This window comes from Pipistrellus hanaki (genome assembly GCF_964339955.1).
Source record: "Pipistrellus hanaki genome assembly, chromosome: 4".
In the NCBI taxonomy this organism is placed as follows: domain Eukaryota; kingdom Metazoa; phylum Chordata; class Mammalia; order Chiroptera; family Vespertilionidae; genus Pipistrellus; species Pipistrellus hanaki.
In genome coordinates this window covers 49,637,641-49,657,028 of record NC_140506.1, presented here as the reverse complement: position 1 = coordinate 49,657,028, position 19,388 = coordinate 49,637,641, and positions in this window count along the sequence as shown.

Sequence of the window (19,388 nt, the reverse complement as noted above, 5' to 3'; positions counted from 1 at the left end):
CACTACACTTATATGACTAAAAAACTCTAAAAAGTCACCAAAAAGATTAAATATCTCAGAATAAGTAAGAATTTTGTTTTATTTAAAAATACCTATTACAAAAACTTTTAAAGCATTTCTTGAACATAAATGCAAATTTAAAAATGAAAAGCATAACTTGATTCTTGGATAAAACAGTTAAAATCAGAAAACTGTCAATGCTTCCAAGTTAATCAATAAATAGAACACAATACACCCAACTGTCATTATATATTTGTCTGCTTTAATGTCTATATCTATGATTTTTTAACTATGATTTTTTTAACTAATTGAATCCATTTAAAGGGCAGTGAGGAGATTAATGGTAATAGGGAAATAAAATAAAAAGTAGTTCTGGAAAATATACATGTAAGAAGAGCCAAGAAAACCTGAAAAGGTAATAAGGAGTCTAGTTTTCCCAGATATTAAATATTATTCAGTCAGAAGGGGTCAATGTGATATTAACTCATGCAAAAACTTATATTTCAAAAGAATAAGACAGAAATCTAGAGATAGCAAAAAATACATCAGGAAATTTAGAATATGACAAAGTTGGCACTTCAAATTTCTATTAATATTAATTTTTCAGCAAATAGTAATTGTACTTTGACTATCTGGGGGGAAATGGACTCCTATATCATACTTTATTACAAGCTAAATTTCAAATTATTAAATAAACCAAACCCCAAGCAGAAGCCATAATGGTTAGAAAATTTAGTGTATAAAAAATTATGTGACTGCAAAAACATACAGTAAGCAAAGTCAAAAAACACATGACACTCTTAGGAAAATATGTACATATTAGTATAGTGTCTGTGGAGACTCAGTAAATTACCTCAGTAAATAATATTTCCACCAAATCAATAAGAAAACAAGACTAACAGCCTAAGGAAACATGGGAAAAGTATAAGAAGGGAGTTCACAGAAATGGAAAACCAGTTGGCCAACTTGAAAAGATAAATGAAAAGATATTCAAACTCAGTCATTAAAAAATACAAATTAAAGCCACAATGAGGAAACGTTTTTTTAAAAATCATTTAGGTTGGAAAGATAGCAAATTTTTGTAGATTATGATATAAAGGCTGTGGAGGAAGCATCATCATTATACTTTGCCGATAGAAATACAAACTTATACAGCAACTGTGGGGAGCAATTTGATACCATCTATAAAAACTGAATTTGTGTAAGTCTTTGTTCCAGCAATTCAATTTCTAGGAGTAAATCCTAACATATTTTCTGTTACACATTTTAAAGTATGCACTATAACCTTATGTATAGTAATAAAGTATGGGAAATAAAATTTCCCCTCAAAGAAAACTGAATAAATTATTTATGGTACTACTATACCATAAAAATATTAAGCAGCTCTATATATGCTAAAATGGAATCATCTCCAAAATAACTTTTTTTTTTTTATTGAACTTATTGGTGTGACATTAGTTAACTGGGATGACATGAGTAAATAATAGGGGAGCCAGGTTTGGGGGCTGGGTGAAAAGGTGAAGGGATTAAGAAGAAAAGAAAAAACAGAACATAAACACGGACAACAGTAAAGTGATTCCCAGAGGGAAAGAGGGGTTGGGAACATTGAGGAGGGCAAAGGGGGAACAGATGATAGCAGAAAGAGACTTCGGGTGGTGAGCACTCAGAGCAGTATGTAGATGATATATTATAGAGTTTAACATGAGAGCCCAGAAATTAACCCACAATTGTATGGATATTTAATATTTGACAATGTAAGCAAGAACATATAGTAGGGTAAAGGCACTCTATTCAACACATGGTGTTGGGAAAATTGGACAGATACATGCAAAAATATGAAACCAAACCACCTTCTTACACCATACAGAAGAATAAACTCAAAATGGATCAAACACTTAGACATGTGATGATGTCATAAAATCCTAGAACAAAACATAGGCAGAAAAATCTCAGACATTTCTTGTAGGGATATTTTTTTTCTGATACATGTCCTAGGGCAATGGAAACAAAAAAGAAAATAAACAAATGGGACTATACCAAACTAAAAAGCTTTTGCACAACAAAGGACATCAACAACACTAGAAGACAACCCACTGAATGGGAGAACTTATTTGCCAATGATACAACAGAAGGGATTAATTTCCAAGATTTACAAAGAACTTGCACAACTCAACACCAAGAAAACAATCCAATTAAAAATGGGCAAAGGACCCTAACTGGTTTGGCTCATTGGATAGAGCATCAGCCTATAGACTGAAGGGTCCCAGGTTCAATTCCGGTCAAGGGCATGTAACTTATTTGCAAGCACATCACCAATAGGGGGTGTACAGGAGGCAGCTGATTAGTGTTTCTCTCACATCAATGTTTCTAACTCTCTATCCCTCTCCCTTCCTCTATTTTGAGGTTCAAGGCAAAGTTGTTCACTCAAGACCAAACCTTGTTGCCTAAAACAATAAAAAAATATGTAGTTTATTCACATGTGACAAGGGTGAAAAATGATGTGTTAAAATGCAAATGTTCTATTCTCTCTTTGTTCTTTCCTCCCTTAACTTTCCTCTATTCTGCAAGAAAATGTACTTTTACCAGCTAATTCTCACAAATTTCATATAAGGACTTAAAAGAATGAGTGGAGAGAAACAAGACTGAAGAGACAGGAGGAAAATAAAGACACAAAACTTCATAATTGAGGTTCAGATAATTCTTTTAGAGAAAGGGTAAATGATTCTGAAAACAGGAGGCTTTTCAGAACCTTAGGCTGTGAGCAAATAAGGAGATAAAAAAATAACATTTGGAAGTATTTTTGTGATATAAGACCTTGTTTAAATTTAGAGTAATTTCAGAGATATTTAAACTGCTATCATGTTGCAATTACCTTTTCTATATACTAGGGCTGTTTGTTTGTTTGTTTGGATTTGCTTAGGGATGCTAAAACTAGGCCATGCAAGTTATTGAGGAGACAATTAGAAAATTACTTAATGAATTGGAAATATCAGTTGCTAGGGAGGAAGAATTCTAACACTTATTAAGCATCAATTATTACATGTGCTATTCTATTTATAAATAGTTATTTTTGCATTTAATGTTGAAAGCTACACTATGATTTTAAATCAAGATTCAGAGAGATAAATTAGCCCATGAGATTTATTCCTAAATATCTTATTCTGAATTTTATGAGCTTTCTATCATATCCTACAAGTTTTGTTTGAGCTACAGAAATTGGTATACAGTGAAACTAGTTACTAATCCTAATAAAATATAAAAAGCAAAAATAGGTTGTATTTGTTACAAGCATTTGGATTCAAAATGATACATTTTCAAAATAAGGCTGAAAGTTTTGTTTACTGATTAGAGACTGACACATCACTATTAAGCAAATTATTTCAGAAAATGTTGTTTCAAGATAACTCCTTTTACAAAATAGATATGTTTGCTATCATTCCGACTGTGCTAGTTCACGATGCACTTCATCATATTGTAGTGTTACAAAAAATAGTCTCTTTCCACTTATTTCCAGACACCTGTGATTGATCCAGAAAGGAGTTGCTGCATTTGAAATGAAGCTGCCAAGTGGAAAGTGAATGGCAAGGAGTTCTTTCCTTAATTGGCCTGCCTCTTGGCTAGCCTAATTAAATTTGTCTAGTCCAAAAATCTCTAGTAGTAAATGTTATGCTGAAACACTATAAACATTTTCATTGAAATGTTTTCCAGTTTAACATAATAGAGTCTTTGGGAGGTATCCCCCAAAATATAAATAAATTTGAAATGTATTCTCAGGTCCCAAATCACTATACGCATTATGAGATCATATGATTTGTTTGTCTCTGTTATGTTCCAACATAATTACATTAATTTATACTGTACAAACCATTAAATCACAATAAGAAAGGGTCATGAGGTGAATTCTGTTTTATGAAGCTTTTATATGTAATAACAGTCAATTTTGTTATTAAATGTGCAAATGATTAAGAAACAAGACTATATGAGGGGAAAAATCCAATATAAATATAAAATGCTGATCTTGTACACAATCAATCAGATCTTTAAAAAAGTAAACATTTATAGTTGTAAATTAATTTATAAAATAGCCAAATTTAATGTATCTGTTCATCTTGATTTGGGGGCACATACAAAGGAAATTGGCTAAATCTAAAGAGAAATTTCTTACCAGCAGGGGTAAACTCCAATACACTTCTGGAAAGATTCAGAAATAAGAATAAATTTCCTTTCTGAAATTGTTTCAACATGGTCTATCCAAATATGTGCCCTGCTCCTGCTATATCATATCATATCATCATATCATAATATGAAAAAAAGGCAAAAGGCATAGGCCCTGACTTCATACAACTGCAATCTAATTGGTACATGATAAAATAATTAATAAAACCAAGATGAAAATAAAAGGAAAATAAGTAAATACATATAAAAATTAAAAGGCAGGTAGAACTATTGATGGGAGAGGAAGAAAAAACATAAAAAAATTTAAAATAAATACTGTATATGTGTATATAAAAGAAGAGAAAGGGAATTCTGTATTAAGTGCAGCTCATAGAAAAGAGAATGGAATTAGAAAAGCACAACACAGCCAGATATTGCTTACAGTAGAGCACTTAAATATGAGAATAGTTGGAGATAAACTTTAATAAGTAGTTTTGGTCTAATCCGGTGGTAGGCAAACTCATTAGTCAACAGAGTGGCAAACTGCCTGCATGTGGCTTGAAAGCCGCGGTTTGCCAACCACTGGTCTAACCTGTAAGGTTCTTGAATACAAGGTTAAGAAGCTTTATCTTTGTCCTGTGGTAAATGGGGAATTATATGACCAGTGATGCTTTATAAAGATTAAATTGGTAAAACTTGACATTGTATTGGGAAATGTAGGTGGAAAGGAAAGTTAAAAGGATAAGTAATAAGAAAAACATACTATTTAGGAAATTGTGGTAAATACTGTAGTTTGCCTGTCTCAGCACCCATTTTCAATCTCCCTTTCTGTAGCTTTCCTTAATTGTAAAGGATGGTGACTTTAAAAAAAAAAAAAAAGTATTATGCTGAGCAAAATAAGCCAGTCAGAGAAAAATAAGTATTACATGCCCACTCTCATATGTGGAATCTAATGAACAAAATAAGTGATGAACAAAAAGGTCCAGAGACACAGAAGCATGGAACAGACTGTCAAATTGCAGAGGGAAGATGGCATAGGGTGGGTGGGTGGGAAGAGAGAAACCAAAGCACTTGTATGCATATATGCATAGCCCAGAGACACAAACAATACCATGATGAAGGCCTAGGACAGGAGCGGGCTAGACAAGGTCAATGGGGGGAAAGGGAGAACATATGGAATATTTTCAACAATAAATATTTTTTAAAAGAAATAAAGGAACATCTAAGACTTCTTTTGGCATAGGTTAAACCATGTAATAATTCTGGCCAGTGAGAAATAAGAGTATTTTGGATATGTGGAAAATCCTTGACTCTCTCTCCCCATATAGCTGCCTCTCTTTTGTTTTCTATTTTTTAATATATAAATATTTATTGATTTTAGAGAGGAATGGAGAGGAAGAAAGAAATAAAAACCTCAGAGATGAGAGAGAATCATTGACAGGCTGCCTCCTCCACACCCTGGTTATGTGCCTTGTCCTGGAATCAAAGCAGGACCTCCTGGTTCATGGCTTAACCACTGAGCCATGCCAGTTGGACCACTCTTTTACCTTCCTGCCAGCAATAGAGATATAATGGCAGTTGTGTTGTGTCCTTATGTGAAAAAGCCAAGAGAATAATAAAAACCTTGAATTAGGCCTCCTTGAGACATTGATCTGTTTGGGGTATTTATACGAAGACACATAAAATAAAAAAATCAGCCATCATGTTACTCTAGTTACATGATTTTTAAGAAATTAAATTCAATTTGGTTAATTTTGAAGTCAAACAGGCTAACATAAAAGCTACTAGAAACAATCCAAATGGATCATGAGGAAAATCCAAAATCAAGTTACAGGAGAAGATATGAAACCACCAGTGTGTTTTACCTGGCTGATTGTAGGAAGTGCCAATTAATCCAAAATTTTAATCCAAAACACTTTATCTAGATAACCACAAGGATCATTAGTATAAAGTATATTTTCACATTTTGATGAAGAATAACAAGTTGTCAAGATCTTCACAAGCCTATGTTTTTATAACCAGAGAAAGCTATTAAAATCCTGTGTAATAATACTGAATATTATAAAGAGAAAGGTGTGTTCTTTTAATTTTTTATTGATTGATTTTTTTATTTTTTTAGAGAGAGAAAGAGAGAGAAGGAGGAAGGGAGGGAGAAACATTGATTTATCTATCCACCCATCCACGTATTCACTAGTTCAGTGGTCTGCAAACTCATTAGGCGACAGAGCCGCAGTTTGCAGACCACTGCACTAGTTGAGTCCCACATGTGCCTTGAGGGGGCTCAAAACTGCAACCCTGGGTATCTGGACAATGCTCTAAACAACTGAGGTATTGGGCAGGATGATTTTTTTTTTTACTTTCTGCTCCAAAAAAACTCAAATGGACAGTATAAACATATTCACTGAATATATCATTTTTTCCTAAGAATTAATTGATTCTTTCTATTCTATTTCTTTCCATTTTTCCTATCTCTACCAAAATCCAAGCCATCATTACTCTCAAGAGCCTGCTAGCAAGTCTTCCAACACTCCCTTGGACTACCTTCCATGCAATCTGTTCTGCACAAGTAGCAGGTATAACTTTTTTCCAAATTGCAAATACTCCCATGCTCAAAACACTTCAAGGGTTTCCCCTGGCCTTTTACAGACTAACTCTTGAACATGATTCTCAATATACCTTGTGGTTTAACCCCCCAACTGCTCATATCACAAAAAGCTCCTTCTCTGAACTCTAAAAACAATGGCTTCTCTCAGGTCCTTAAACTGTTCTGCCCTCCTTCCTTTTACCTTTACACATGTAGCTCCTTTCTACCCATGCCCTCCTGCCTCTCTTGCTTTTCCTTCAGCCCTCAGCTCTACAATTACTTCAGAAGAGAAGCTACACCTACCTTCCTGCTAAATCAAATCCCTTTATTTTAAAGTCTTTTAGCCCCAGTGCATCTCTTCTTGCTTCATAGTACTTACCCCAGTGTAAAGTTCATAATTATTTATATTATTTCTGTGATTAATATCTTTCTACAAAACTCTGAATGTCCAGGGTCTTGCAGAATGTCTTACACTGTCTTACAAAAAAGAAGCTAACCAATGTTTGTGTAATGATTATTCCAAATCAATTCCAGGAAAATGAAGCTCCATGAGCCCAGGGACAATGTCCATTTTGATTCAATATTGTAGCATCAAAAATAAATGACTGAATGATCAAGATAAGAAAGACAATATAGAATAGTCAACTTCTCCCTTGAAAAAGTTCTGGAGATAGGTGATGGTTGCTTAACAATGTTAATACAATTAATGCCACATAACTCTACACATAAAATAGTTAAATTAGTAAATTTGTTATATATAGTTTGCCATAAAAATGAAAAAAAATAATAAAATAACTCAACTGATTTGAGCTGTATCTGCTTTATATTAACTACATGACTTTATATAGAGCCTTAAATCTCTTAACCTGTTTGATGATTAATAAAAGGGAAGTATTATTCCTTACCTCACAACAATTGTGTATGTTAACAAGAATCTGACAAATAGAGGTTGTTGTGTTAGTATAAAATTTTTGAATGTACAAATACTGAGCAGATATTTCAGATATACTTAAGTAGTTATACTATTATTTCTGTTATTGCCTTACGGCAAATAAATATTGTAGGAAGAAGGCACTTGCATGAATGGATGATAGTGATGAGAATTAAGTAGAGGTTTTAATTTGGCTTCTTTCACAAGCACAGACAGTATCACTTAAATTAAGTTTTGGACTAAGAATAGCCAAATGTTTAATCCAAGTTTCCAGTAATATTTAAATTTACTTATAAAAATAAAACTTGTGTCTTTCAATGTTTGGCAATTATCTAATCTAATTGATCTTCCATATTATGTAGAGAGGATTCTTCTCACTATAAAATTGAACATTTGTTCAATTGAACACTGCAATTAAATTTTGTCCTGACAATTGTGGCTATAGTTTACCTTATTGGGAGCAGAGTAAAAGTTTTGTACTTTGAAAACAAAATGTACCTGCATACATTTTTATTAGAATTTCTTTTGTTAAAACATTGGTCCAGTTTTTCAAAGCCATGACTTATGTTGCAGCTTTAAAAGAGACAAAATCTGGATCTGGAATGCAAGCTCACATTTCATTTAAAAATGTCATTCTCATTGGTTGAAGGGCAGAGGAGGGATGTAGATTTGAAAGGTACACAATGCACATCTGGCTGAGCCGTTTCATGGTTGAATTAAAATGTGAATACACTCACCCCATATGGTATCATTCACCACCATTACTTTTAAGAAAAGTAAATTGCTAAGAAAAGAGTAACATGGCACTCTCATTATATCAGTACTAACCAAAATCAGAATCAATACAATCTCAATTGACTCTATAATCATTTTTGCACATCTGAATTTATTGTGTACCCACAGGGGACATATTAATTTGTTAAGAGCTTATAAAGTTCTATTTTCGTATTAGTTTTTGCTAAGTCAAACACAAAATTAAAGACTAAAAGCAATTTAAAAATTCCACAGTGCCTGCATGGCACTTTTAATTAATGGGGCAATAAGCACAGTGAATTAATGTGCCATTTTGCAATTCTTAAAGAGTTGTAGGCAATAAACACATCAACTTGAAAGCAGAAAGAATATAAAGCCTTGATAAAATAACTCTCCAGTCATAATTTGTTTCATCATCACTCTTTAGGGTTGGCAGCCTCACTCTAACAAGAGAGAAATGGGCAGAAATACTAGCATGAGAGAAAGAAAATCAAACAGAGTCCCACAACTCCATACTCCATGGCCATGCATGCAATGCTCCAGGAGATAGGTGAAAGTATGGAGAGCAAGGCCAGGCAATGCATGTGGTTTAATTCAGGTCAAGAAAGCACAGGCCCTACTGGTACACCAGAATGTGAAATTGTTTGCTTTGTTCTCTGCATATCTCCCTTGGAAATATAGTAATAGTAAGATAGCTCAAGATTAGGGGATATGAGTCCTAACTAGACATGCTCAAAATGCATTCTATAGGTGTGTGTGTATGTGTGTGTGTGTGTGTGTGTGTGTGTGTGTGTGTGTGTGTGTGTTGGTAGAAGAACATATAAAAATCAGGGAACACTGTAGGGGAGTTAATCAATGTAGTAAGAAGGTACCATAAATTCAGTTGAGTGTAGTAATAGTACTTACAATGATAATAGTAATAACACATTTTAAAACAAAGCGACACCATGTTTATGTGCCCTTTGTGTGGCAGGAGCTGTGCTGAATGCCAGGAATACACATAAGACAGGACTCCTGGCTCCAAGAGTTTAAATCCAAGGACAGATGATGAAAATAGTCTGACTACTATCAGAGTCAGAAGAGAAATGTTTAATTCAATCAGAAAGTTCAGAAAATGCTTCCTAGAGGAGAGAATTCCTGAACGGAACCCTGGAAGATAAGGATAGTTATCTAAATGAAAAACGATGAGTAAAAAGGGGAATAAAAAGCATAGGTAAGTAAAATGGCATAACTTCAAGTCATTTTTACTAATAGTTGAAGTTTGAATTAAGAAGTGGAGTTTGAGTTAGAAGGCAGGTTACAAAGTGTCTTGTGATGCTACATGAAATAGACTGAACTTCATATTGTAAAAAACAATGAGTAAAGGCAGCTCATCATGGTCTCTCTGCAACCCTACAAGTTCTTGTAAGTGTACCGGATTGCAAAGTTTACTCATTCCCAGATACTGAGTCACATAGGCTAATAAGTAGTCAAGAGGACCACATTATAAGAGAAGAGGTGTTGGTTTATTTGCTTCTTGCTACATGTGCAGTTTGTTCTAAAAGTACTGGGTACCTGGGTTTTTCAGCTGACTGGTAAACCCACTGTGCAGGTAGCATTTACCTAGGACCATTGTGTCACTCTTATGTATTTGAGGGCAAGAAAATTTGATGCAGATATGTTGATGCTCATTCTGTTTGCTGGCATGTGAGAACTAAATTTCTTTGTCTCTGATCCCAGAGTCTTCTCTCATCATCCAAACAATTGTTGTGATCTAATTTATTAGCTTGAAAGGAATGGTAAAATCCTTGATACTTGGTTGCAGTGTTAAAAGTAGAGTAAGCCCGGCCACAGTGACTCGGCATTGAGCATTAACCAATACCAGAAGGTCATGGTTCGATTCTGTCAGGTCACATACCTGTGTTGCAAGCTCAGTCCCTAATGGGAGGCATGCAGAAGGCAGCTAATCAATGATTCTCTCTAATTATTGATGTTTTTATCTCTCTCTCCCTCTCCCTTACTCTATGAAATCATTAAAAAATATTTTTTTTTAGAAAAAAGAGTAGATTGAGCAGAACATTGTTTCCCAACCTTGGAAATACTGAAATTTTGGGCTGGACAGTTCTTTGTTATGGGAGACTGTCCTGGGCATTGCAAGATGTTTAATAACCTTTTCAAACTTAGGATCATAATAATCTACTACTAGTCAAATGCATAAATTTCTGTTAATGATATTATCTGATTGCCATTCTGTCCATGCTCCCGTATACTGTCATTCACTTTTGTTCTTTCTCTTAAGTGCTTCACCTTAGCTCTACTATCTGGTATTCCTATCATTACCATTGATAGCAGGAGGCCCAGATGCATAGCAAGTCCACTACTAGTTTCTCAACAATGCATGTGTCCCTTTCACTGATGTACTGTGTTGCCTTGTATTATGTAGGATCTGCCAAAGCACATAATCAACTGTGTGTTCTCTGACTAACGTTGTTCATTGATTATAATATTTATATTTCCTGAGATTTCTGACCACTTTATCAATACCTTACTAAGGCATTGTTGTTTCCAAACTTCAAAAAGCAATGTCAGTAATTAGAGATAGACTCCGATTCTCTTTCCTTAGAGTCCTGAATCATTGAAGAGTGCTCCCCATCTCAATAGATGTTAACCTTTTCTATATTCTGCATTACCGGGCGTCCAATACTGCTAAAATCTAGTCTCAGATATATTATCCTGGCTCTTGTCAGCCAGATCTGCTGATCTTTTAATAATTAATCTTATTATGTAGTAGGGACAATACTTCTCTGCCCATGTCATTATTTTTCGGCTGAGCCAATACTTCCCTGATAATATTTGAACCCCAGTTATTGGTTCAGAAGCAATAAAGTGATTCAAGAACAGATTTAGAAGAAGAAAATAATTATTTTGTGAAATATTAACCTCAGGTAAAGTTTCTTCATGATATTCAGACCTTGGGAAGCCATTTTCCTCTCAAGGGGGAAAGGATACTTTATATTGGCCTATAAAATTCACAAGAATCTTGGGATTCAATATTTTCAAGGTATCCAACCATCCAAATATCCTTACCCCAGCACTCAGGAGTTGTTTCTGTACTTTTATTTTATTTTTTTAATATATTTTTTATTGATTTTTCGCAGAGAAGAAGAGAGAGGGATACAGAGTTAGAAACATCGATGAGAGAGAAGCATCAATCAGCTGCCTCTTGCACACCCCCCACTGGGGATGTGCCCGCAACCAAGGTACATGCCCCTGATAGGAATTGAACCTGGGACCTTTCAGTCCGCAGGCCGACGCTCTATCCACTGAGCCAAACCGGTTCGGCTGCTTCTGTACTTTTAAAATGCCTAGTCTCATGTAATATGCAAGTTCTAATATGAATCAAAGATATGGCTATACAACCTCCCATCTTCCCCTAAAAAAGACCATCACTGTCTGGTTTTTTTTAAAAACCCCTAATTCTTCCTCCATGTGATTAGCTGACTCCAGTTTCTGAGTCCTCCAGAGCTAGAAAATAGGAAAGAGTGGAATTAGAGGACTCTGAAAAGTTCTGACTTGTCTGAAAGTGTCACAGGCTTGTCTGAAACTCAAATGCTCTCTGGACTTGGCCAATGTACAAAGCCTGATCTTTAATGGGCATACTGTGGGTTCTTTTTTTTTTTAACTATATTTTTATTTATTTCAGAGAGGAAGGGAGATGGAGGCAGAGATAGAAACTTTAATGATGAGAGAGAATCATTGACTCTCTGCCTCCTGCATGCCCCCTACTGGGCATCAAGCCCACAACCCAGGCATATTCCCTGACCAGGAGTCAAACCATGATCCGTGGTTCATAGGTCGACGCTCAACTGCTGAGCCACACTTGTAGGTTCTTTTGGAACCTCTCTCCCACAAGTCCCCTTAATACAATACTTTCTGGCGCATAGCTTTCTCCTTCTGCATACACAAAAAATCCTTGGTTATAGTGTCTCTGTCCCGAGGCTTGTTTACCTCTCCAGAAGGCCTTATTGGGAAGGATTTAATATCACTCCCTGCTGGTCCTCTGTGGTGTGTGGACCTTATCTGTCCACAGAAAACATTCCTGGCCTACACTGACAAACTGACAATGCAGGTCATTTATATAGCCATCTCTTTTTTTGCCCCACCACTGAGTTAGTAAACCAGCTCACTTTTGTTTGTAGATATTCCCATGTGGGAGTTGGACACTAGCCCCCTGAGTTCATCCAATTGCAAAACACATACAGTATATAAAACTCATTAAATAGTCTTCTCACCAGGTTTAAGGTAGTAAAGCAGAAAGCTTTGACTCCTTTTCAAGGAGTCAAAGGAGAGAGAATTTCCCCAAAATATACTCTCCATAAACTCTCCCCTAAACTCTTTCTTCAACTATATAAACCCACAATATATGTAAGAGATTTAATAATTTTCTAACAAATGCTTGCCCTCCTACTATTTGCAAAACCTTCTTGGTGGCCTACCTTATAAGTTTACCATGGCATCTGATTCCTACTTTCATCGGACAAAACTGACACGGAACAATCCAATTTTACCATCATATTATAGATATAAAAAAAATCAAGCAATTCCTAGAAATTCAAAATGTGATGCAGAAATAAATGTAATATATACTCATTATAGAAAAATTAGAACAAAATAGAAAATTGCAGAGGAAAAAAAAACCAGAAGAGAAAAACATGCCCCATTCTTCCAATATCCACAGACAACCAAACATATATCATTTTTATTTATTTCTATACAGTTGTTCTTCATTCTATGCATGTTTTTCTTTAGATGTTATGATAATACTTTATATACAATTCTCCATTGGGATTTCTTTTTGCTTAACTCTGGCATTTTCCATATGATTCTGAACACTTCACATAAGGATGGGTAGGGACAAACTAGGTCCCTAGGGAAATGTAGCACAATTATTTTACTCTTTGATATTGCTAAATATTTTGATTGATGATAAATTTTAGCAATTATGAATATTAGTGTGTGTGTGTGTGTGTGTGTATGTGTATATATATATATATATATATATATATATATATATATATATATATATTTTTTTTTTTTTTATTATTATTTTTTTTTCCATAACACATTTTCCTAGATCTAGAATCTGTTCACAGAGGCATAATTATTGGCTTAAAAGGAACCTCTTAAGATTTAAAGGCTTCTCACTGGTCTAAAATCAGGACCTTTCATTGTTGTTTTATCCTGGCAGGAGAACCACTGAAAAGGTTGGGAGATGCTCAGAACAAACAGAGGTCAAGGCCCCAGTCTAGTAGCCACTGCTGAGACCTTTGAAAAGATAAGCGGAAACCCAAGGGCCCTTACACATAACAGATGTTGGATGATTTTGGCTAAAGTAGCCATATTCAGTTTGTAGAATTGAAGAGTGAAATACTACTAGAGACTTAGTTCCTTAGTATAAGACAGTTCCAAACTCCTCAAAGGCTTACAGGTCATGTAGGCCACATAAAGAAGTGAAGTGGACTCAATGGGTCGGAAGCAGACTGTATCCCATCTCAGGTGAGAAATCACTGCATACCCTCCCATAGGCGTGTCAGATTTACAACAAACATACAGGAAGACTAGTTAAATGTGAATTTCAGATAAACAAGTGGTATTTTTTTTAATATAAGTATGCCCCATATATTGCCTTGGGCACACTTACATTAAAACATTATTTGCTTTTCTCTGAAATTCTAATTCAATGAGCATCCTGTATTTTTTCTGACAAGTATAGTCTCACCCAGCTGTGGCCATCCAGGAAGGCAGGCTTAGGATTGTAGGTCTTCAAACTTCTCAAGAGCTACCAGAAATCTGGAATTTCTTGCAAAATCTCACTTTTAAATTTTAGCAATGATCTCAAAATGTTTTGAAAATGCATCTGGAGACCAGATGATGGCAGTAGGCCATCAGTTAGGGACCTCCAATATTAGATTATGATCTAGTATACTGAATAAAATATATTTTCCACTGGAAGGAACAGTCCTAATGCATATTAATATTTGCTTCAGGTCATTGACTTTTCTGTATGCAGGTATAGACAGAGGAAAGGAGGAAAAAAACCTTGTGGCCACAATTCCTTCAGAGGAAGTTGGAAAAGAGAGGGAAAGGTTGGAGTACTGTTGGAGAAAAGAGAGCCTGGATACCACATATAAACTCTTCCTCCTTGACTAGTTTAGGTATAACCAGCCTTATGCCTTAGAAAAGTTAGGGTATGCCCTGGAAATTCATGTTTCATTAACCCTAGTCAGGTCAACAATTTTAGGATAATATTAAGGAAATCACAGAATTAATTTTCTCTTAACTAAACCCCACAAGAAGCATACAATGAAAAATTATGCAAGTTAACACTTACAAGAATAACGCAAACTGTACCTTTGTTTTAAACCTATATTTGTTAGGTAAGCATGTTTATGTTTCTTCCATACTAAACTTGAGACCATTTAATTGAAAAATCTATAGCTCTACAAGGTAAAAATTATTTCCTCGGAAAGTGTGCAAGTCCTAACCTACTAATTTAAAATAAAATAATGGCTTTCCAATCAGTTGTGGCAAGGAAATAGAGGATTACCAAGGCACTTTGCAAGGAACACCATTAAAAATGATGAATATAGGTAGCTGAACTTAAATTGAATTCTGTGGATAGGTGAAAGAGCTTTTATTTACTTGATGCCAAGCCTTGATGCATCCATAAAAATTGTCTGGCATGCACAGTATTATGAGTCAAACAATTTGGTCCTGTAAAAATAATTCTAGATACAGAGTTGCGGAGATGTAATTTCCAGAATTCTATATACAGCACATAGAATTCAATTCTTATTTTTGCTGAAATGGAAATAGCAGTGCATCCTCCGTAGCAAAAATGAGTGAGATACTATCTTTACCAATATCCTGAGCCTTCAGTTCAAAGCTGAATACCAGATTTCTCAGAGAATTGTATAAGTAATTAATCAGTGACTTAGTATCTAATACAAAATAATCTAGAAAGATTTAGAGAAAATAAAATAAAAGTTATGACCTGTAAATACTGAACAGAAGAACTGAAGTTGCTGCATGAATACTGGATACAGGCTTAAAGCCAAAACACAACTCATGAGATAAAGTTAGTCATTATAACATAACAAAATGTTCCTTTCACTAAAGAGATAAGATGGTTCCCAATACTTATACACATAATAGAACGGTGTAGGGGTTCAGTATGAGCCTCACCAAGATGTGTCTCAGGGGTATGCAGATATTTTAGCTAAGAGCAATTTTAGCTTCAGATTCAAGTGAAAATTCTGCCCCTCTCTTTAACTACCTAAAAAAAAATTGAATTAGAGGCCTTTCCCATAATAACACATTATCCTATATAATAAAAGGCTAAAATGCAAATCAACAGAATAGCAGAACTACTGGTCGCTATGAAATGCACTGACAACTAGGGGGAAGATGCTCAATACAGGAGCTGTCCCCTGGTGGTCAGTGTGCTTCCACAGGGGGAGCATCACTCAGCCAGAAGCTGTGCTCATGGCTAGCTAGTGCAGCAGCATTGGTGGGAGCCGGTCCCATCTCTGCAGCAATGCTAAAGATGTCCGACTGATGGCTTGGGCCAATGCCATCAGTCTGACATCCCCTGAGGGCTCCCAGACTGCAAGAGGGCTCCCAGACTGCAGTCTGTACTGAGGGACCCACCCACCGAGTGCACAAATTTCATGCACCAGGCCTCTAGTAAATTCATAATTATTCAACCTAGGATAATATTCAAATTCTTTGACCTTACATGATGCATAAGCATTGACCTATCAAAATGAATACCAACACAATAAGAATATATGTTTATTTAAAAAAAATGCATTCCTGCTCCAATATATCAGTATAGTATGCATCAGGAAAGAGGTGCTTTAGAATGAAGAAAACAATTAGGATCAGACACTACCTTCAAGAATTGTATACTATCATCAATGTTTATATTAGAAGGCAACCTCTCTAATTATCATTTAATTCACTGACAAAAAAGAGGAAAAGTCAGAAAGTGGTGCACCACAGCCATCCATTCCCTTTCTGTCCATAACATCCATTAGTGATTTGGAAAGCTGGTGCAAGTATCTCCCCCTGATGACCATGCCTCTTTCAACATAACTTTGTGGTACCTCCCATCAAGAGGGCGCTATTTCACTTCCTTTTGAATGTGAGCTGGCCCTGTGATTTGTTTGCTTTGACCAATAGAAAAAATGCTGTGCTAATTCTGAGCCTTTGCCCCAAGAGGCACATTCACTTCCAAGCTCTTTCTGTGAAATTTGCTGCCACCATGCACACAAGCCTGGACTGGCCTGCTGAGTGATGAAAGCACATGGTCCAGATACCCTGTGGCCCTGATAGAACTGGCAGCTGACTAGAGGTATAAAGAGTAGTCCAGCCAAGACCAATCCTGGCCAGGTCAGCAGAGGCACCCAGATGACACAGACTTATAAAGCACAATAAATTGTTTTAAGTGACAAATATTTGGGGTGGTTTGTTGTGCAGCAATAGGTAATAAAGATAGTTGGCCTGGCTACTTAGAGGGGAAAAAAGGAAGCACAAATTAGGTTTGATTAGCAGACAACAACACAGATATGCTAATGTGTCAAGTTTTACAGGACTGTCCGAAATGCTCAAGAAATGCAAGCCAGGCCTTCTCACTTTTTCTGTAGTGCTAAAGGTGACAAGAAGGTAGCTGCTAGAATATAAAGGAAGTGGGGGCATAAAGATTGTTTTTGTGCCATGTTACAGTAAGAAATAGAGACATAAATTTGGAATAAGTAACCTCTATGTTGTATTTCTCATTGATGGCATGATAAAAATGGGCAGAAACCATACTTGCAGAAAGCATCTTTTCACTACAGGTCCCAACATGTTATGTGAAAATCTTCTGAAAATGAAATAGACTTGATAAAAAAATTAAAAAATAAATAAAAAAAGCTATTTCTTAAAAGATATTTCTTAATAAATATGTACCCACAACATCTCTGTAAATGCCAATTTACTAAGGATCACTTGGGAAAGAAACTGACCTTTCTCTTCATTTAAATGGAAATATTTAGGTCCATGTGGTGCTTTTGATTTAAATGTCATTGATTTTCAACAAATGATAACAAGAATGCTGGCAGTGAACATATATTTATATTTCTAGATGCCATGACAATACAGAATTAGAGCTGGAAAGTTGTCACTGAGGGGTAAATACTGCATAAGGTTGAGGATAATGAGCAGCGTGAACTTCAGAAAGATCATGGTGACTGTTATTTCAGAAGAATTACAAATGAAGTGGACATTACTGATTCATAATGCCCTCGAATCCTGACAAGCTGGGCAAGAGCATGGGCTGTTAGCTTCTTCTTCCTCTAAAAGAAACCAGGCAAATAAGAAAGAAGCTTAGATCTAAGGAACTAACATTAAAAAATGAGAAGACCTTGATAAATTAATACTAAAAGAATGAAACAAAAATTATCCTGAACTAGTGTGCATGTGTGCGTTTGTGCATGTGGAGGGCAGGAATAGTAAGAACAGTAGAAAAGCCTGTGGCAAAGTGGAAGGAGCAGCTAGGATAGAATATGCTTATCTCCCAGAATCTCTCGAGACAATCATGGTCTGGATCACTCAGGGATATCAATGGTAAAAGTGGACCAAGAGCAGAAGTATCAGGCAGCCTGAAAGCCCGGGGGGAGGAGCTAATGAAAACAGGTGCAGGTTGCCCTCCAGCCTGGCCTCAGGAGGTCACTCCTCAACTGCTCCTCCCCTTGGAGAGCCGGGGGGTTAAAAATCATGGAGTTTATTTCTTCATAATAACCTCTAACCAAAGGAGTTGCCTGAACTCACAGCAGCAAAGAGTGGTGGTTCTAATTCTGTGGTATGTGGGGCAATTGGATTCATATAACCAGTTTACCTACTAAACATTCCTCTTGAATACTTCTTTAGGCATCTTAATCCAAAATAGAGTCTTCTCCTTAATATCTACGCCTCTTTCTGTTTTTCTCTTATCAGTGGCTGGAATTATCACCTATATAGCCATCCAAGCCAGAAATTTGAGAATCACCCAGACTCTTACAATAATGTCACATTTTCCTGCTAATATCCATTTTCTCCATTCCCACTAATAGTGCCTTAGAGATACAATTTAAAGTTACATAGTACCATACATAATTTATACAGTGACATATGAAATTTTGCTACCAGACTGATGTCCCTAACTCCATTAACATCAGAGTGAGCTTTATAAAACAAAAATCTAATCGCATTGCAGGACAAGACCTTAACAATCTCCTCTCAATTTTATTTCCAGATTTTATGTTCAATCATAAACCATGCCACACATGTAAGATGTACTTTTAAACCCTCTCGAGAGAACAACAACAAAAACAGCTTATGCTATTATTTAACTATCTATGTTCTAAAGGTTTATTTTTTTCTTATTAAAATTATACCTTTTGTAATCCTATTTGAAAATGGCCCTATTATTTCAGTTTATAATATTAACAATAATAATTTTAAGGAATGATTCTGAATTATCCAGTATGTGACTTAATTATTTCTTACATTTTCTGATTTATTGTCTAGATAATTACCCTCTCCCCATTTCAAATACCAGTTAAACTTCTCTAATAAAAGAACTCAGGAAATTGTAAAGGAATACAATCACTCCTCAGTTTCAGCAATTCTTTTCTGCCAGGTCAGTGGTAACTGCTCCGCCACCAAAAGGAATCTCAAGTCCTCTAAAGAGAATGATGCATTGTCTCCATTGAAGGAGGTGGGGAGAGCAGGATTTCCTTTTGTGTTGCCACCCTGTCTCTTCAGTTTCCCTAAGACAATTAAGTAATTTGGTACAGCTGTATATGTTACTAAATACAGGACAAAGCCCTAGCTCAGTGGTGGGCAAATTCATTAGTCAACAGAGCAGCAAACCGCAGCTCACGAGCTGCAGTTTCAGACCAC